This window comes from Dasypus novemcinctus, chromosome 5 (assembly GCF_030445035.2).
Source record: "Dasypus novemcinctus isolate mDasNov1 chromosome 5, mDasNov1.1.hap2, whole genome shotgun sequence".
Classification (NCBI taxonomy): Eukaryota; Metazoa; Chordata; class Mammalia; order Cingulata; family Dasypodidae; genus Dasypus; species Dasypus novemcinctus.
The window spans coordinates 18,125,687-18,147,542 of NC_080677.1; the positions used below are offsets into that span (position 1 = coordinate 18,125,687).

The 21,856-nt window shown below is 36.9% G+C and overlaps 1 protein-coding gene and 1 pseudogene across 7 annotated transcripts in view; one reads left to right on the forward strand and one right to left on the reverse strand.

The window, feature by feature from the left end:
- Positions 1–21,856, reverse strand: part of SUGCT (succinyl-CoA:glutarate-CoA transferase) — an 808,774-nt gene that overhangs the window by 581,111 nt on the left and 205,807 nt on the right. The gene's annotated exons all lie outside the window — the stretch shown is intronic.
- Positions 18,254–19,235, forward strand: LOC105746521 (ras-related protein Rab-11A-like; annotated as a pseudogene).

Consider the following 21,856-nt stretch of genomic DNA (forward strand, 5'->3'; position numbering starts at 1 on the left):
AAAACTATTTAAGAATCCATCCTTTTGCAAAGCGTAATTCCCAATTAACAGCTATGCCATATTTTAAATTCTTTCCTTTTTAATAATTTAATGCCACAATTGATAAAATATCTGTGTGAGTCAATGTGACTGAAGAGACCAGTATGTGAATTCTGGCCACCATCTGTGGAGTCTGACTTGTTTTTCTCTGTCTATGGCTCATCCTCATGTGGCCTGTTGCTCTCGGCAGCTGTTTCTAAGTCCCAGGATCAGGATGAAGAGTTCTCGTAGTCCTCAGGGCTGCAAATCATACTGACCTGTAAGCTGCCGGTTTTCAGTTAATCCATCTCCTCATTGCCAAAAGTCATGTCCAATGTCTCACTCCATCGTAAAGCCTTAGGATTCTTCTTAAACCGCCCTAGGCTTTTTAGTCCCCCATCCTGCTAAAGATCCCATGATAACTGATAGAGCACAAACCTGAAGTACTGTGAGGTCCATAACTAAATCCACAGGCAAGCCACAAAAGTATGCTACAAGTATGACTTCAGCCTGGATTAAAAATTACTTGGGAGAGTTTCAATGCCATTTAAGGTCTTTTCCTTGAACTTTTCATTCTGAAATAATTTAAAACTTACAGAACAGTTGCAAAAATAACACAAACCCCATGCAGAGAACTCCAAAATACCCCTCTACCCCAAAGATAAGTAGAACCACCAATTTTAACATTCTACTGCATTTGCAATATCATTATATCTATCCCTCCATCTTCCTATCTATCCTGTATCCTTCCATCTACCCATCTGTCTAGTTATCTATTTTTTAAACATTTGAGAGTAGGCTATAAATATCATGCTTCTTGAACACTTAATACTGCCATGTACCTTTCCTAAGAACAAGGTGATTCACTTATGTAACCACCTTAAGTATAATTATCAAGTTTAAGAAATTTAACATTGACCAAAAGCTGACAGTCTATAGTTCAATTTTTTCATATTTCCTAATAATGTCCTTTTGAGTCTTTTCTATTATTAGATTCAGTTCAGGATTAAGTATTACATTTGTCATGGTCTCTAGCTGCTCTTTTTTTAAAATTTGGAAACATATAAAACATAAACTTTCCCATCTCAATCACTCCCAAGCACACCATTCAGTGGGCATAATCACATTTAAAATGTTGTGGTACCCACATCGTCACCATCCAGCACCAAAACTTTCCCATCATCTCAAACAGAAAACCTACACCCAGCATGTATTCACACCCCATTCTCCCTCCAGCCCACCTCTGGTAACCTGTACTCCACTTTCTGCCTCTGTAAGTTTGCATATTCTAGCTATTTCACATATGTGGACAATATCTGACCCTTTGTATTGGACATTTCACTCAACAGGTCTTCAAGATTCATCCACTTGTGGCAGGTACCAGGACTTCTTTCTTTTTAAGGCTGAGTAATATTCCATTGCATGTATACACCACAATTTGCCTATCCATTCATCTGCTGATCTAAATTTGTGTTGCTTCTACTTTTTGGCTATTGTGAATAATACTTCTATGAACACTGTTATACAGACATCTGTCTGAGTCCCTGTTTCAATTCTTTTGGGCATATACCTATAAGTGGAATTGCCAGTTAATGCCATTTAATTTTAAAAGTACCAAGATGACACCACTGAAACTATCTAAGAAACCTCTATGGGGAAGATATATGCCTTGTAGTTTAACTATAGGACATACTTTTTTTTTTTTTAATTGGTCCATAGTCTACTGCATCAAACTCACCTAGGGTGTTTTTTGCTTGAAAATGCAGATTTCTGAGTCTTGTCCCAGACCCAGGGAGTTTAAATGCTCGAATATGAAGCCCAGGAATCTGTTTTTGAAAACAGCTCCCTGATGAATTTTATACATCATAGGATTGGGAGACCTTTTGTACAGGAGTTCTTATGTTTTGCTGTACATTAGAATCATTTGGTGAGCATTTAAAACTCTCAATGTCCAGGCCATACTCCATACCAATTAAGATAGAATCTCTTGGAGTAGGATTCTGGCATCAGGAGTTTTTTTAAGTTTCCAGGTGATTACAGTGTGTATCCAAGTTTGAGAACTGGCTCAAGGTGCTGCTTAGAGACCAAGTTCATTTTCCATGGTGGTGAAGGCATACTCAACTGAGATTTTAACAATAATAAAACTAAAATTTTAAATAAATTTTGAATAATATTTTAATAACAAGCTAATCATGATGGCAACAAATAAGACCTAACAAGTGGCCATAAATTTTTTTCAGTTTTGTTTAAACATGGGAAAACTCTAATTACCAAATATGGCTACACAAAAAAAAAGTTTAAAAAAATTCAAAAGGTTACTTAAATCAAACAAAAAAAGAATGCTTATTAAGTCTAGATTCCATGGAAAGAAATATTTATACTTTGAATATCACAAATCAGTTTTATTACATCATATGATGGGATTGTGTATTATTTTCATGTAGTTACAAATCAATTGGCTACAGTTTGTAGATATTTAGATGGTGAAGCAGAATATGTATCAAAATAAATTAAATTTTCAATGAGGTACCAATTTCAGAGAAACAAAGAGATTCGATGAGTTGCTCCTGTAGTTAAAGATTGGTAAATCCACTTAGTTTCCCTTAGTATCTTACAAGATAGTACATTATTATCAAAGTCGAGACAATATATCTAAATACACTGAGCCTGAAATTACAGTCAGAGAATTTAAAAACCATGCCTTTACTCAATGAAGTACAAATTTCAGTCTCAAACTGGCTCTGTTGATAGAGCAGAAGGAAAATGTATTCATTTTACTATTGTGGTCTGGCCTGAGTTGAATAAAATCAAAGTTATAAAATAATTACAGAACTATTTGGTGGGGAAGGAAGTCATCATTTCAGAAGAGACTCAGTGATTTTCATGATTTCAAATCATGGTTTAAGTTTCTGCAACTTCCTTTGGAGAAAACCTCAGAATGTACAATATCTGAATTATCATTTATCTATCCTATATAAGTGTTTCCGTTTCAGGAAGAATTGATTGAACTAAAAACAAACAAATTATCCTAACCAAGAAGACACAATGTTCCAGGAACTTCAGAGATACACAGACTAATTCTAGCACTACCCTGAACTTTCTACCTATGTGCCAACATTCTGTCAATGTTTTAGTCCTCTGACCCTATGAAAATCCATTTTAAAAATAAAATTGCTGAAATCAAAAATAAGTGCTTCAGTGATATAATGCTTGAATTGGAATTGATATAGACCCTCATTTGTATAGAACAAGAGTTCTATACAAGAGTTTTGTATTGTTATACAAAAGCAAAAATGACTATAATCCCTTTTGCCTGTGAAGGTGTTATATTGTTTTCCTAATTCTGTCAAAAATTACAGCAAACTCAGTGGTTTAAAATGATATAAATTTACTGTCTTATAGTCTTGGAGATCACAAGTTCAAAATAAGTCTCACTCCACTAAAGTCAAGGTGTTACCCCCTTCCATCACCATCCCAGGGTCCACAGGATGGAGGAATAAAATATGGATTAGAGTGGACTTACTGGTGTTCTACTATAGAATTATTGTGACTAGTAATGGAAGAAACTGTAGCCTTGATGTGGAGAAAGTGGCCACACTAGTTGCTGAGGGCAGGGAATGGGAAGAAGAGATGTGATGTGGGGGCATTTTCGGGGCTTGGAGTTGTCCTAAATGATATTGCAGGGACAGATGCTGGACATTATATATCCTGCCATAACCCACGAAATGTACTGGGGGAGAGTGTAAACTACAATGTAAAATACTATCCATGCAGTGCAGCAGTGCTCCAAAATGTATTCACCAAATGCAATGAATATGGCACAATGATGAAAGATGTTGATGTGGGAGGACTGGGGTGTGGGGTATATGGGAACCTCTTATATTTTTTAATGTAACATTTTCTGTGATCTATGTATCTTCAAAAAAATACAATTAAAAGTAAATAAACAAAAAAATAAAGTCAAGGTGTCAGCTGGGCTGTGTTCCTTCTGGAGACACAGGGGAATACCCATGTCCATGCCTCTTAACAGCTTCTAGAGGCCACCTGCATTCCTGGGCTAATGACCCCTTTCCTCACATAATTCCAACCTTTTGCTTTGTCATCACATCTTCTACCACTGACCTGATATTCCTGCCTCCCTCTTAAAGGTCCCTTGAGATTACATTGGGCCCACCCAGATTATCCAGAGCAATCTCCCTACCTCAAGACCCTTAAATTAATCACATTACAAATTTCCAACCATGTAAGATAACAGATACATGAACATTTTGGGAGTCATTATTCAGCCTACCACAAGTGGTAATAGGAAAGGGGGAGAAAGTGGATACCATAGTGGTTAAATTACTTTTCACTTTCAACACTAGTGGGAAAAGAAGAAAGGACAGATTAGATTTTGAAAGGAAAATATTTTGGGTGTATTAAGCTAAATGAAGTATTAAAATTAATTTATCTGTTCCTTTTTAATATGGCTATTAGAACATATTAAATTACATCTGTAGGGAGGAAGCACGTCTGAAATGTCGGCATAAGGACCTCTGCCATCACAGCAGTGAGGACACTGGCAAAGTCATCAAAATCATTTTTTAAGAACTTTGGATATCAACCAAAGTCTTTCAAAAATAAAAGAGTGTTTATTCAAAATAATTGCTGAACCTCTGTAAGAACAGAAAGGTTTCTGGCATTTAAATTTCTATATTACCATCCACCTCTATACAGCCCCACAGTAGCCTTAAAACCAACACCCTACAACTATGGTATCTATGAAAAACAGAAGCCCAGCAGCCACAGAGAAAGTAGAATGAGTTTGAATCTCCAGAAAAAGTCCCATCCCACTATTGTAATGATTTAACTTGTCTGGAAGCACCCTGGGGGAAAATACTGTTATTATGTCTTTTTTTGACTGGACTCAGAGTTCACTCAGTGCAAAGAGTTCTGTCCTTAGAATGTTTATTGAAAACAATCAGCAGTAACTGGTTAATGACATAGCTAACTGAGGAGGCATATCAATTCCAGAAAAAAAGGGACTGACCAAAACTTTGTAAAGGAAACACTGGGAAACAAGATGTCTACAGAGAGCACTGTAAAGTGTCAACATATTTCTGGGAATCTAGAAGGCCAAAGACATTTGTGGGACAATGCAACTATACAGGAAAAATCTGAGAGGACCCAGTCTCTCACTTCCAGCTGGCCTTGACCTTCTATACAAACGTGAAGTGAAGGCTAAGATAGAATTGTAAACTATGTCAAAACACATTCACAGAGAACCTCAGCAAATGCTGGGATATGTATTGCTTCAAGGTACTTAAGGAATTCACAGTCCAATCATTAGATGGCCACTAAGCTAACCAAGCAAAGACGTCAGTGGCAACAAAAATAAAGATTAGTGATTTCAGAGAATTTGTTCAGGAAATTCACTAAACAAACAGACAGAAACAACAACAAAAAATAACAACTGACAACAAAAATAAACCTTTAGGATGGAGAGAAATCATAATTCCAGAATTGCTACACTATATTATTTTAAATGTCCAGTTTTCAGCAAAAAAATCTCATGACATATAAAGAAACAGGAAAATCATGGCCCATGCAGAGGGGAAAAAAGCAATCAATAGAAACAGTCTCTGAAGAAGCACAGATGCTGCAATAAAGAGATAAAGATTATAAATCAGTTTTTATAAATCAGTTTTTATAAATATGTATGAAAAAGTACAAGAAACCATGTATAAAAATGAAAGTTATGAGAATAATGTCACACAAAATATAAAATAATAATAAATAGAAATTGTGTAAAAGAAGAAACAAGAAATTGTGGTTTGAAAAGAACAGTAACTGAAATGAAAAATTCATTAGAGGGGGGTTCAGTCTATTAAGAAGGAGGAATAAGACTCTCAGGGTGCCATTCTCTCATAGAATCTTTAAAAAACTAACAAAAACTGACAGAGTCATCTTCCCCAGAACTCTAGACAACAGTTAAAGGGTTGTAAATGAGTGAGTGCTGAATTAAGAAAAAGAAGCTTTATATTGCCTAACAGTTACCTCTTGACAGCTTCCTTGTTGCACAGATGTGGCCTCTCTCTAAGCCAAATTCAGAATATAAATGCACTACCTTACCCCCAGGGTGGGAAATGACTCCCAGAGATAAGCCTCCCTGGCACCAAGAGATTATTACCAAGCACTGACTAGCAATGAATCTGGAAAAGTCCTTGACCAAAAGGGGGAACTATTAAACACAAATGAGTTTTATGGCTAAGAGATACCAAAGTGAGTCAGGAGGTTATTCTAGAGGTTACACTTTTATGTATCTCAGCAGGATTTCTTTGACTGCCACAGTACACTGTGCCTCAAATAGAGAGCTCCTGAAGCCTCTAGAGACATCTAGACACTATAGGCAAAGCAAACAATCTCAGGAATTTGGCACCCTGTCAATCAGTGGGCCTTACTTTGGAATATTTCCTTCCCAAAGTAACAGAGTTAGACTCATTTATAATTTCCCTACACATGGCTCTTCTGATTATTTTACTTGGACTTATAATTAGCACTATATTTGTTAAATATATGTCCCAAAGACTTAAGTCTTTGTTCTGCTCATATACCAGTTGAGCTCTGAATCTCAGCAGAGTTGCAACACCTACTCACCAGTTGATTAAATTCATCCCAGGAACACTAACAAAAGGATGATGATGGAAAACACCCATCCCAGGAAGCAGAAAGTGTCTGCAACTGCAAGCAATACAGTTCCATCCATCTGCCCCATGGGATCTTAGCCCCCTCTCAGTGTGGGCATTACCATCCCAAAATCCTCAAGATTGAGGAATGAACAAACATAAGGGGGAGATGCAACTATGGACTAAAGTAGACTTATTGTTCTAGTAATGGAAAAACTTTTACCATTGAAATAAAGGTAGCAGCCACCAGAGGTTATGAGGGGAGGAAGAGGGAATAATAAGTACAACATGGGGGCATTTTAGGGACATTGGAATTGTCCTGTATGACATTGCAATGACGGATGGAGATCATTAGGTGTTTTGTTAAAACCTATAAAATTGTGCAAGGCAAAGTGTAAACTATTAATATAATGTAAACTATATTCCTTGGTTAGTACAATGCTTCAATATGTGTTCATCAATTTAACAAATGTACCTCACTAATGAAAGAAGTGGGAGAGTGTAGGAGGGGGAGGGAATGGGGTATATGGGAATCCCCTAATTTTTGCTGTAACATTTATGTAATCTAAAGCTTCATTAAAAATAAAAAAACTTTTAAAGAAAACTGTAGAAGGAGCTCATGGCATCTTTGCTAGACTCCGTCCCACCCCTCTCCAGCATAGTGTATAGACAGCCAGTGCTACAGCCAGTGCTAACTTGGACCCTTGCTACAATTTAAAAAAAACAAACAGACAATTACAAGTGTTGGAGAGGATGCAGAGATATAGGAACACACATTCATTGCTGGTGGCAATGTAAAATGGTACAGTCACTATGGAAGACAGTTCAGCTGACTCGGAGAACTCATCCAGAAAGTTAGGTATAGAACTATGATGTGACCCTATGACCCCACTTCTAAGTATATACCCAAAAGAATTGAAAATAGGAACTCAGATATTTACACACTGATGTTCATAGCAGCATTACTCACAATTACCAAAAGATGGAGCAACCCAAGTCTCCATCAAGCAATGAATAAACAAAATGGGGTTTATAAATACCATGAAATATTATTCAGCCCTAAAAAGGAATGAAGTCCTGATACATGCAACAATATGAATGAACCCTGAAGACATCATGTTGAGTGAAACAGATCAGACACAAAAGAGATATTGTATGATCTCACTGATATGAAATAATTAGAATAAGCAAATTCATATAGTCAGAATCTAAAATATACTTTACAAAGGGACAGGGTCGGAATAGGGAATAGGGAGTTAAGGCTTAAAATGTACAGTGTTCCTATTTGGAAAGACGGAAATATTTTGGTGATGTATGATGATGATAGTAGCACAAAATTGTGAATGTAATTAACAGCACTGAAATATATATCTGGATGTGGTTAAAAGGGGAAATGATAGGTTGTATATTTGGTGATACAGTAAAAAAAAAAATGATAAACCCATGAAACTGCACTATGCAAACAGTGAACCCTAAATTAAACCATAGATTATAGTTAATAATACAATTACGAAAATGTGCTTTTGTCAATTGTAACAAATATACCACACCAATGCAAGGTATTAATAATAGTGTGGCATGTGAGAATTCTATACTTTTTGCATGATTATTCTGTAAACACACAACTTCTCTAATAAAGAGAAAAATTAATTCAGGTTAAGGAATGTGGAATATAGAGTTAAAAAAAAAACAATTATATATACAAAGAGGAAGGGAAATATGATCCATAACCAGGGGAAATGTACAGCAGAAACTGACAGAGAAATGACAGAGAGAATAGAAATAGCAAACAAAAAATTTCAAACATCTAAAAGAATATATGCAAGAGTTTTTAAAAATATCTTAAGGAATCTAAGAAGATACTACTAGTAAATGTAATGTAGCACCTTAGATGGGATCCTAGAACAGAAAAAAACATTAGGTAAAAACTGAGGACATATAAAATAAAGTATGGACTTCAATAAATAATAAAGTATCAGTATTGATTAATTAGTTGTAACAAAGATGTCAACAATAAGAGAAATTGGGTGTGGTGTATATGGCAATTCCCTGTACTATCTTTGCAATTTTTTGGTAAATCAAAATTAATAGCGCTATTATACACTAATAATGAGCATAATGAAAAATCTGAAAAGGAAATCAATAAAACAATTCCATTTACAATAGCAGCTAAAAGAATCAAATATCTAGGAATAATAAATTTAAGCAAGGATGTAAAGCACTCTTGCACAGAAAAATACAAAACATTACTAAAAGAAATCAAAGAAGACCTAAACGAATGAAGGATATGCCATGTAATGGGTTGGAAGAGTAAATATTGATATGATGTCAAACAGTCCGAAGTGATTTACAGGTTCAGTGTTCTCCCAATCAAAATTCCAAAAACCTTTTGTACAAAAATGGAAAAGCCAAACAATCAAATTTATATGGAAAGATAAGGTGCCTTGAATAGCCAAGGCCATCTTGAAAAAGAAAAATGAAGTTGGTGTACTCATTTTTTTTTATTTTAAAACTCATAAGAAAGCTACAGTAATCAGTACAAGGACAGACATATAGACCAAAGGATGACATATAGACCAATTTCTGGGGTTCAGAAATAAAGCCTTATATCTTTGGCCAATTGATTTTTGACAAGGGTGCCAACCCACTCAATAGAGAAAGAACAGTCTCTTTAAAAAATGGAGCTGGGAAAAGTGGATATACATATGCAAAAGAATGAAAGTGGACTCATGTCTCATACCAAATACAAAAAATTAACCAAAAATCAATCAAAGACCTAAATATAAGAACCAACACTGTAACACTTCTAGAAGAAAACATAGAGTAACATCTTCAGGATCTTATGTTAGGCTACAGTCTTTTAGACTTTACACCCAAAGCACAAAGCACAAGCATCAAAAGAGAAAAATAGATAAATGGGACCTCATCAAAATTAAAAATCTTCATCATGAAATAAAACAATACAACCTGGAAAAAGCGAGGAAATACTTGGAAATTGCAGAACCAATAAGGGTTTAATATCTAGAGTATATAAATAAATCCTACAACTGGGCAAAAGACTTGAATACATACTTCTCTAAAAAAGATATACAGCTGGCCAATAAGCACATGAAAAGATGCCTAACCTGTACAGACATTAAGGAAATGCAAATGAAAACACAATGGGATACCATTTCACACTCACTAAAATGGCACTGTTTATAAAAAATGGAAAATAAGTGTTGAGAATGTTGCAGAGAAATAAAAACACTCATTCATTGCTGGAGGCAATATAAAATGGTGCAGCTACTGTAGAAAACAGTTTGGCAGTTACTCAGAATGCTAAGTACAGAGTTAGCATATGACCCAGCAATCCTGCTTTTAGGTTTATACCAAAAAAAAATTGAAAGCAGTGGCCTAAACAGATATTTGCATACCAATAGTGACATTATTCACAATTTCCAAAAAATAAAAACAATCAAAGTGTCCAGTATCAATCAACAAATGAATGGATACACAAATGGATACATGTGGTGTGTATGTGTGTATGCGTGTGCATATAATATAAGAGTATTATTCAAACATAAAAAAAAAATGAAGCTCTGATATATAATGGGATGACATGGGTGAAACTTGGTGACATCAAGTTGAGTGAAATAAGGAATAAATACACACACACACATACAAAAACAAATATTGGATGATCTCACTGATATGAAATAATTATTTAAGCAAATCATCAATTCAGAAACCAGAATACAGGTTACCAGGTATTGGGGTGTGGTTCAGTAACAGGGAGTTAATCCTTAATTGGTACAGTTTCTGTGTGAGATGATGGAAAAGTTTTGGCAATGGATGGTAGTGAGAGTAGCATAACATTGTGAATGCAATTAACACTACTGAATTATATATTTGCAAATGGTTAAAAGGGGAAACTTTAGAATTTATATATGTTACCAGAATAAAAATTTTAAAAACATTTATGTACAACTCAGTAACCTTAATGTAAATTATAAATATAATACTATTGGTTCATCAGTTGTAACAAAGGTAGCACATAAATGCAAAGAATTAATATTGTGAGTATGTCAACAGTGCTGGAACGTGAGGGTGAAAGGGTGTGTGAGGGGGTTGGACTATCCATAGAAATGGGGGGAGGGCTGGAGGGAAGAACAGGTCAACTCTGCAGATTTGTAGGTCTGTGATTAAAATTACAATGCTGAGAATGTTCTTTGGAAAATATGGCAGAGGAGGGTTACTCATGCAGGGCATTGGGGATGGGGGGGATATGTGGGATAGGGTGCACCTAGGGCATGATTTTATGGAATATGTAAGCGTTCATCTTGTCACAGAGTGTTATTTCAGGGGGTGAAGACCCACACAGTAAATAAGAAAATATTAAATTCCCATCCTGGGGAGTCCTGGATGGCAGTGCCTAATAAAAGAGAGATGAATATATCAAGCCCTCAATATTAATGCATGTAACTATGAACCCTAATCTTCAAAAACTGCAACCTAATGATTACCATGGATTCTGAAGGGGAGAGGAGAGAAGAATGGATGGAGCATGGGGCATTTTTAGGACATTGAAATTGTTCTGCGTGATCTTGCAATGACAGATACAGGCCATTATACATTTTCTCAAAATGTATAAAAGTGTATGCTACAAGGTATAAAACATAATGTAAACCCCTGACCATGGTTAGTAGCGATGCTTCAATATATGTTCATCAATTGTAAAAAATGTACCACACTCATTTGTTAATATTAATAAAATGTTATTAATAGGGGAAAAGTGAGAGGGGAAGAGGTTGGGATATATAGGAATGATCTATATCTTCTACGTGACTTTTCTGTAACCTAAAGCTTCTTTGAAAATAAAGTGAAAAAATAAGACACAGGGGAAACATACAGAAGAAATTGTCATGTACGAAAGACAACAGTTCTTGGCAGCAGATGTGGCTCAAACAGTTGCGTGCCATCTTCCCACATATGAGGTTCCAGGCTCATTCCCCAGCCCTGGTACCTCAAAACAAACAAACAAACAAAAAAACACAACTATTTCTCTCATTTCTCATCCTCCTCATTCTCACTTTCTGATAAAGAAGTATCTGAAAATGAAGGGTCTGTTGAACACATCTTTTTTAAAAAGGATAACATCTTATGGTAATGAAAGACAAAATTTTGGGAAACGGACTTTGGCCCAGTGGTTAGGGCGTCCGTCTACCATATGGGAGGTCCGCGGTTCAAACCCCGGACCTCCTTGACCCGTGTGGAGCTGGCCATGCGCAGTGCTGATGCGCGCAAGGAGTGCCGTGCCACGCAAGGGTGACCCCCGCGTGGGGGAGCCCCACACGCAAGGAGTGCGCCCGGTAAGGAGAGCCGCCCAGCGTGAAAAGAAAGAGCAGCCTGCCCAGGAATGGCGCCGCCCACACTTCCCATGCCGCTGACAACAACAGAAGCGGACAAAGAAACAAGACACAGCAAATAGACACCAAGAACAGACAACCAGGGGAGGGGGTGGAATTAAATAAATAAATAAATCTTTAAAAAAAAAAAAAAGAAAGAAAGAAAATTTTTAAAATGTTGTCTTGTTTTTGCAAATAATTATTTATTTATTTATTTTACTTTGTTTTGGGGAAGTTTTTGGATTGCATAAGGGTCAACACTGTGGCAGGGGAGGATCACTGGTACAGGTGTTGGTGGTAAGGGTATGTGTGGGGAGGGGTGCACCTGGGTCATGCCACTGGAATATAAATGTGTTCAAGTGGTCTTGGGGTGTTGTCTTGGTGGGTGGAGGCCCACACAATAACCAAAGAATATTGAATTCTCATCCTAGGGAGTCCTGCTACATTCTCTAACAGAGTGGCAAGAATCCCTAGAGTACATGGGCAGTGCCTAGTGAAGGAGGAGAGACCAATATGCCAGGCCTTTGATATTGATGCTTGTATTTATGAACCTCATTCTTATAAAAACTGAAACTTAGCCTAGTTATTGCTCAGATGTGGCCTCTCTCTCTAAGCCAAACTCAGCATATAAACTTACTACCTTCCCCCCAGCATGGGACATGACCTCTAGGAATGAGCCTCCCTGGCATTGAGGGATTATTACCAAGTGCCAACTAACAATGCAATTGGAAAAAGAGCTAAACTAAAAGGGGGAAATATTAAACACAAATGAGTTTTTACGGCTAAGAGATTTCCAAGTGAGTTGGAAGGTCATTCCAGAAGTTATGCTTATGCACATCTCAAGAGGATATCACTGACTGTCACAGTAAACAGTACCTCAAGGAGGGGTGTTCCTGAGGGCTCTAGAGACATCTAGACAATATAGCCAGGGCAGACAATCCCAGGAATTCAGCACTCTGCCTGTGGGTGTTACCTTAGAATATACAATAACTTATCCCTCCAAAGTCAAAATTAGACTCATTTATAATTCTCTTACACATGCTCTTATGTCTCTTTCATTTGAACCTATAATTAGCACTATATCCATTAAATATGCATCCCAGAGACTTAAATCTTCTAGCTGTTCATATGTCAGTTGAGCCCTGAATCTCAGCAGAGTTGCAGCCAACACCTACTCGCCAGTTCATTGGACTCACCCAGGATGCCTAACAAAAGGATGATGATGGACAATGCTTATCCCAAAAAACAAAGTATCTACAACTGCAAGCAAGATAGTTTCCACCCATCTGCTCCATGGGATCTAAGCTTCCTCTCAATCAGAAACAGAGTGGGCATCACCATCCCAAAATCCCAAAATCCTCAAGATTGAGGAATGAACTAATATAAGGGGGGAGTGCAAATATGGACTAAAGTAGACTTATTATTCTAGTAATGGTAGAATTTGTAACATTGATATAAAGGTAGCAATCACTAGGGATTTTGAGGGAAGAAAGAGGAAAAAATAGGTGTAACATGGGGCATTTTTGGGACATTGGAATTGTTCTGCATGACAATGCAAAGACAGATACAGGCTATTAAACATTTTGTCAAAATCTATAAAATTGTGTGGTACAAAGTATAAACCATAATGTAAACTATAGACCATGGTTAGTAGCAATACTTCAATATGTGTTTATCAATTGTAACAAATGTACCACACTAATGAAAGATGTTAATTGGGAAAAGTGTGTGTATGGGGGGGTGGTATATAGGAATCCCATATATTTGCAATGTAACATTTAAGTTACTTAAAACTTCTTTAAAAAAAATAATAACAATAGCAAAAACTGTGGTGTGAGGGGGTATATGGGAAGTCAATGACTTCTGCATGATATTTATGTAAACCTAACAATTTCTCTAATTTATAAATAATAATAAATTTAAAATAAAGGTAAAATTAAGACACTCCTAGATAATCAAAATAAGAAAGAATTCATTGCTAGTACACCTGCCCTACCAGAAATACCAAACAGTATCCTTCAGACTGAAATGAAAGGGTACTAGATAGCAACTTAAATCCACAGGAAGAAATGAAGAACTCCAGTAAAGGTAATGACATAGTAAGCATAAAAACAGCATAAATGTATTTTGTTTATAAATATTTTCTTCATCTGATTTAAAAGACAGCGAAATAGAACTATAATTATAATTACATGTTGATGGGAAGACAATATATAAAAGTGTAATTTGTATGACAATTACAGCACAGATAAGAGGGGAGGGGACAGAGCTATATGGAGCAAAGTTTTGCATACAATTGAAATTAATTTGGCATTAATCAAAATTATATTGATTTAGGTTAAGATCATAATTTTTATTTCCAAAGCAACAACTTGGAAAAAAAATTTTTAAATACAGTAAAAAAAGGAATCAAAATGTTACAATGTAAAATATCTATTTAAGAAAAAAAATTAAGTAGTAATATAGAAACAGAGGGACAAACAAACAAAAAGACCTGAAACATATAGGAAAAAATAGAAAATGGAAAACATAAATCTTACCTTATCAGGAATAACATTAACTGTAAATGAAAAAATCTCCAATATTGATGAATACATATTGAAGCATTGTTACTAACCATGGTCTATAAAGTGAAGGTTGGCAAAATGGATTAAAAGAAAACATGATCTAAGATATCCAGGAAGATGGCATTGGAGTAGGTAGGCAGAGCTCAAGTATTTCTTAAAAACAATGAAGGAAGGGCAAAATACTGTCCAAGGGATTGGCTTTGTGGATTTGCAGACCAAGAGAAGGCTGTGCATATTCCAGGAGGGTGAGAGACAGAGACAAAGAAGTTGAACCAAAAATCAGGAGTTATTCGTCCCCATGACTGGGAACAGCACTCATCCCTCACCCTCAAGGCAAACAGCCTGGATAAAACCCATGGCAAACTGCAGCCATCTGAAAGAGGAACAGACATCTTCCTCACTGAGGAGAAGAAAAAGGGTATAATGGAGGGCAGAGAGTTGTTTCTCTTTAGTGAGCTGGTGAGAAGAACCCATTCTGTCTCTCAACTCTGGCCAGACCAGAATTATGGCAAACTGGAGGATGAAAGAGACACCTCCATGGAAAGATTCACAGGCAAATACCTTATGCTGGTCAGCAAGGACACTGCAAGGAGAAAAATTCTTTTTGGAGTCTCTCATCCCAAACCTCTTGGATAGGGTCTGTGCCCCATTAATGAGGCCCTGGTCCTATTTTGATAACTTAAGCTGGGTACTGTTAAAGAATTAGAGTAAGATTAACCAAAAATCAAAGGAAAGCTGTGAAACAAAAACACTAGGCAAGAGAGAGAAATAGATCATCTGAGTAAATTCACCAACATATTCAGATACCTAGACATAAAAAAAAATTTTTTTTAATTAAAAGCCATACTAAGAAACAGAAAGAGATGGCCCTGCCAAAGAAGCAAACCAAAAATCCTAATGGGACACAAGATTTAAGACAACAAATCAATGATAATCACACATGTCTCCTAAATCAATTCAAGGAGTTGAAGGAAGATAGAACTAAAGAGATAAAGGATATTAAGAAGGAACTGAGTAGGCATAAAGAACAATTTGAAAGCCTGCAAAGAAAAGAAACAGAGCTTATGGGAATGACACAATGGATGAGATTAAAAATACATTAAAGTCATATAACAACAGATTTGAATTAATGGAGGAGAGACTTAGTGAATTGGAGGACCAAGCATCAGAACTTAAAAAGACAAGAGAACAGTAAAAGAAAATAATGGAAAACATGGAACAGGGTCTTAGGGAATTGAATGACAAAGCAAAATGCACAAACATATGCATTATCAGTGTCCCAGAAGAAGAAGAGAATGGAAAAAGGGCAGAAAGAATGTTTAAGAAAATAATGAATTAAAACTTCCCAACCCTTATGAAAGACATAAATATCAATATACAAGAAGAACAATACACCCCAAACAGAATAAATCCAAATAGACCTGCTCTGAGATACCTACTATTCTGAATGACAAAAACTAGAGATAAAGAGAGAATTCTGAAAGCAGCAAGGGAAAAGCAATGCATCACATACAAGGGAACTTCAAAAAGACTGCTGGGGAAACTCTCATCAGAAACCATGAAGGTAAGAAAAAAGTGATACGATATATTTTCAGGAACTGAAAGAGAAAATCTGCCAGGTAAGAATTCTTTATTCAGCAAAATTGTCCTTCAAAAATGAGGGTGAGGGAAGTTGATGTGGCTAAAGTGGTTGATCTCCTGCCTACCACATGGGAGATCCTGGTTTGGTTCCCATTGCCTCTTAAAGAAGACGAGCAGGACAGCAAGTGGATGCAATAGGCTGGTGCAGTGAGCTGACATAACAAGATGATGCAAAAAAAAAAAAGAGACACATGGATGCTGGATGCAATTCTCCTGCTTTCAGTTGTAGGTACTCTTGGCTCCCTGGTGTGGTGGTTGACCTTCTTCACTTCCATGTTAGACAAATCTAAGCCCCCTTCTTGATATAGATGTGGAGTGGACACAACCATTCTAAGGTCCACAGGATGGAGGAATCGAGTATGGATTAGAGTGGACTTACTGATATTCTATTCATGAACTATTGTGATTAGTAATTGAAGAAAATATGGCATTGGTGTGGAGAAAGTGCCCATGGTGGCTGCTGGGGGTAGGGAGTGGGAGGAAGAGATGTGATGTGGGGGCATTTTGGGGGGTTGGAGTTGTCCTGCAGGGACAGTTACCAGACATTGTATGTCCTCCCATGGCCCACTGGGTGGACTGTGGGAGAGTGTGGGCTATGATGTGGACCATTGACCATGAAGTGCAGTGGTGCTCAGAGATGTATTCACCAAATGCAATGAATGTCTCATGATGATTGAGGAGGTTGTTGTTATGGGGGAGGAGTGGGGCGAGGGGGATGGGGGGTATATGGGGACCTCATATTTTTTTAATGTAACATTAAAAAAATAAAGACCCAAAATAAAAAGAGAGAGAGAGAGACAAGGAGGAAAACACAATGAGAGACATAACAAAGCAGGGAGCAGAGGTGGTGCAAATGATTAGGCTCCTCCCTCCCACATGGGAGGTCCCCGGTTTGGTACCAGTGCCTCTCCCCCCAAAAAAAGAAGATGAGCACACAATGAACAGACACACAAGCACAAACAATAAGGCAGGGAGAGATAAAAATAATTAACTTAAAATAAGATTTTTAAAGAAATGAGGTTGAGTTTAAAGTCTTGACAGACAAACTGAAACTGAGAAAGTATGTTATGTTTTCCAAAGACTGGATTTACAAGAAATACTAAAGGGAGTGCTACAACCTGAAAGGAAAAGGCAAGTATGAGAGACTTGGAAAGAGTGTAGAAATTATTATTACTTAGATAACTTAAAGGGTAAAAAGGCAGACAATAGTAAGATATGACAATGGAAAGTCAAAGGATAAACCAGATGAAGTAAGTACTGCCTTTACAGTAAGAACAGTGAATGTTAATGGATTGAACTCCCCAAACAAAAGACATAGACTGGGAAGCAGATATGGCTCAAGTGATTGGGCTCCCATCTACCATATCAGAGGTCCAGGGTTCAATTTCTGGGGCTCCTGGTAAAGGCAAGCTGATCTATGCAACTAGCTGGCCCAATCAGAGAACTGGCCCAGATGGAGTGCTGGCCCACACAGCAACCTGGACTGAGTGGAGAGCTGATGCAGCAAGAGGACACAACAAAAAGAGACACAAAGGAGAGACAATAAGAGATGCAGCAGAGCAGGGAGCTGAGGTGGTGCAAGAGATTGAGCACCTCTCTCTCACTCCAGAAGGTCCCAGGATTGGTTCCTGGTGCCTCCTAAAGAGAAGATAAGCAGATACAGAAGAATGCACAATGAATGGATACAGAGAGCAGACAACGGGAGGTGGGGGGAGAATAAATAAATGTTTAAAAAAAACGACATAGACTGACAGAATAGAAAAAAATATATAAGCCCTCTATATACTGTCTACAAGAGACTCACCTTAGGTGCAAGGACAGAATGGAAAAAGATATTCCATGCAAATAGTAATCCAAAAGGATCTGGAGTCTCTTTACCCAGTCCAGAGCTCAGAGCTTGGGTTACCCCAGCAGTGAGGCCCCATGGTCCCACCGATATCACCGCTGCTCCCATCACTTCATCCTCTGCCATGCAATGGGCACCTGTAACAATGAGTATGACTACTTCTTCAAAGTTGTCCTTATTGGAATTTCTGTTGTTGGAAAGAGTAATCTCCTGTCTCAATTCATGCGAAATGAGTTTAATCTGAAAAGTAAGAGCATCATTGGCATAGAATTTGCAACAAGAAGCATCCAGGTTGATGGGAAAACAATGAAGACACAGATAAAGGACACAGCAGGTAAGAGCAATACCAATCTATAACATCAGCATACTATCATGGAGCTGTAGGTGCCTTATTGGTTTATGATATTGCTAAACATCTCACATATGAAAATGGGGAGTGATGGCTGAAAGAACTAAGAGATCATGCTGATAATTACATTGTTACTATGCTTGTGGACAATAAGAGTGAATTGCATGGGAAGCGGCTGTTGCTCAATTATTGGGCTCCTGTCTACCATATGGGAGGCTCTGAGTTTGCATCCCAGGGCCTCCTTGTGAAGGCAAAGCTGGCCCATGCACCACTGAGGGCTGACGGCCCATGTGCAGCGGAGAGCTGACAGCCCGTGCACTGCGGAGAGCTGGCACAGCAAAATGACCCAACAAAAGGGAGACAAACAGATACAGAAAAAACACACAGCAAATGGACACAGAAAAGGGACAGCAAAAGAAAAGGAACAAGCCACAAGGGGGTGGGGGGAATAAATAAATACATAAATCAATCTTTTTTAAGAAAAGAGTGATTTATGTCATCTCAGGACAGTCCCTACAGATGAAGCAAGAGCTTTCACAGAAAAGAATGGTTTGTCATTCATTGAGACATCTGCCCTAGACTCTACAAATATAGAAGCTGCTTTTCAGACAATCTTGACAGAGATCTACCATTTTGTTTCTCAGAAGCAAATGTCAGACAGACATGAAAATGACATGTCTCCAAGCAATCAATGTGGTTCCTATTCATGTTGCACCAACCACTGAAAACAAGCCAAATGTGCAGTGTTGTCAGAACGTGTAAGACGTTTCTCTTCTCCCCTAGAAGGCTGTGTATAGTCCATTTCCCATGTCTGAGATTTAAATAAATTTGTAATTTTTGTGGTCATCTTTGTGTTTTATTATTTCCTCACACTTGCAAATTTCTCCATGTCTTAAGTCTTTTGATTTCAGCTTTATAAAAGCATCCACTTGTCCCAAATGACTGTAGCTTTCTTTCATGCTATGGCCTCACTAGCCTTAGCTTAATAAACTGAATGCTTGGATTCCTCAATTATTGTTTACGTTTCATCATGATAGCCTTGTCACTATGGGACATAGTAGAATTTGATCACTTGAAGCTCAGACCAATTGGTCTTGATCAAATCAAAATAAGGAGACCTTAGAAATCAGCTGTTATTTTGCCACAGAGCATCTTATAAGTAATATGCCCTTATCTTAGCACAGTATATATTTCCACAATCTCAAGAATTGCCCTATAAACATACTAGGATTTTGAGAGCTTGAAAATTTTCCATTATTTTGGAAGTCAGGTTCTTAAATGCCTTAATAGGTTTGTGTAGTTTAGCAAATTTTTGTTTTTCAATTTTTGTAAGCATCAAAGTTGATTAGAGAGAGGAGCACTTTTTTCCTGGGCAAGAATTATCAAAATTCTTATTATTGAATTTTATTGAAATTAAGAAATTATTGAAATTATCTTAAACACAAAAGAGTGTTACAGTTTTGGTAGCAGTATGGTTATGAGGCCATATGTTAATAAGCAAGTCTGCCTGGCAGGGTGGAACTGGAGGAATTCTATCTGTGGTACCTCTTTTGTTATCAAGCAGCATAAGTCATTTAACTGAACGAATTTCCCAGCTGCAGATTATGCAGCATTTTATTGCCCAGGCAATGCTGATTTAATGCTGGTAATATCTAAATTTGAAGTAAGTGAAATGAAGCCTAGTTTTATCACCAAAACCATCAGCAGGCATGGGTAATTCTTTTGACAATACTGATGAGTTTTGTAGTATGTTATTGAATATAGTCCAGTTAAGTCTTTAGTTTTAGTATCTCTAAAAAATACAGTGAGAGGTTAATTTCTGCTCAAGCAGTACCACTTAAAAGCATGTATTCTCTTAGTAAGTAAGGTGAAATACTACCTTGAGTTCAAATAGAATGTATTTAGGCATTGCACAAACTTAAAATAGTTTTCTTCCACTACATTACTGGCATTAATGAAACAACTAGTTTCTCATTCAGAAATGTGTGCACTAATATTTGGTCTTACTTCTGTGTGGATAATATTAAGCACTTACTCTGCAGTGTTCCGAAAGTTTTGTCAACTGCAGTGATGCTATCAGGATGATGGGATGTCCCAAAAAATGTTTATATGTGGGCTTGCTTAGGTTTTTTGTGTTTCAGAGTTAATCTTCTGTCTTTTGCAGTGCTCGTGATGTGTGGGGTGCACAGAAGGCACTGCTGTCATCAGTCATTTTGGTTTTCTTCTGTAGACATTTTATTATTTTCATGTATTGGTTATGAAGATACTATTATCTATTTGTCAATTGCTACTTTGTATTTTATGCATGCTCTGTAACTTGATTTTTTGTTTTTGTTTTCAATTTGGAATATATTCACAATCTAATAAACAGTTATAGGGGGACTATTCAAAAAAAGGAGCTGGAGTAGTGATACTAATATCAAATAAAAGAGATTTTAAATGCAAAGCTGTTCTAAGAGATGAAGAAGGTCATTATATATTAATAAAAGGGGTGATTCACCAAGACGAAATTACTGAAATAAATATTTATACACCTAACCTGGGCACCCAAGATACATGAAGCACACACTGGCAAAACTGAAGGGAGAAATAGATATCTCTAGAGTAATAGTTGGAGACTTCAATGCACTGCTCTCAGCATCAGACAGAAACTTGGACAGAGGATAGTTAAGGAAATAGAGAGCTTGAAAATATGATAAATTATTAATAACTAGACCTAGCACACACTAGTAAGGCATTTTACCCTGAAATAGTAGAATATATGTTTCAAGTGCTCAAGGATCCTTCTCCAGGATAGACCATCACAAGACAGGTGTTGATAAATTTTAAAAGATCGAAATTATGCTTTCTTTGATCATAACAGAAAAACCTGAAATCAGTAACAGATGGAAAAATGGAAATTTACAAATACATGGAGATTCAACAATACATTCTTAAATAATCAGTGGGTTAAAGAAGAAACTACAAGAGAAATGAGTAAATATCTTGAGATGAATGAAAACGAGAACACAACATGTCAAATCCTATGGGATACAGCAAAAGTAGTGCTGACAGGGAAATTTATAGCCCTCAATGCTTACATTTAAAAAGATGAAAGAGTTAAAATCAAAAACCTAACTGCACGCCTGGAGGAACTGAAAAAAAACATCAAACAAATCCCAAACCAGCCAATAAGAGCAGAAATAAATGAAATTGAGAACAAAAAAAAAAAAACAATAGAGAGAATCAACAAAATCAAAAGTTGATTCCTTGAGACGATCAACATAATCAACAAACCCTTAGCTAGACTGATGGAGTAAAAAATAGAGAAAATCCAAATAAATAAAATCATAAATGAGAGGGGGGACATTACTACTGACCCTGCCAAAATCAGATCACCCAAC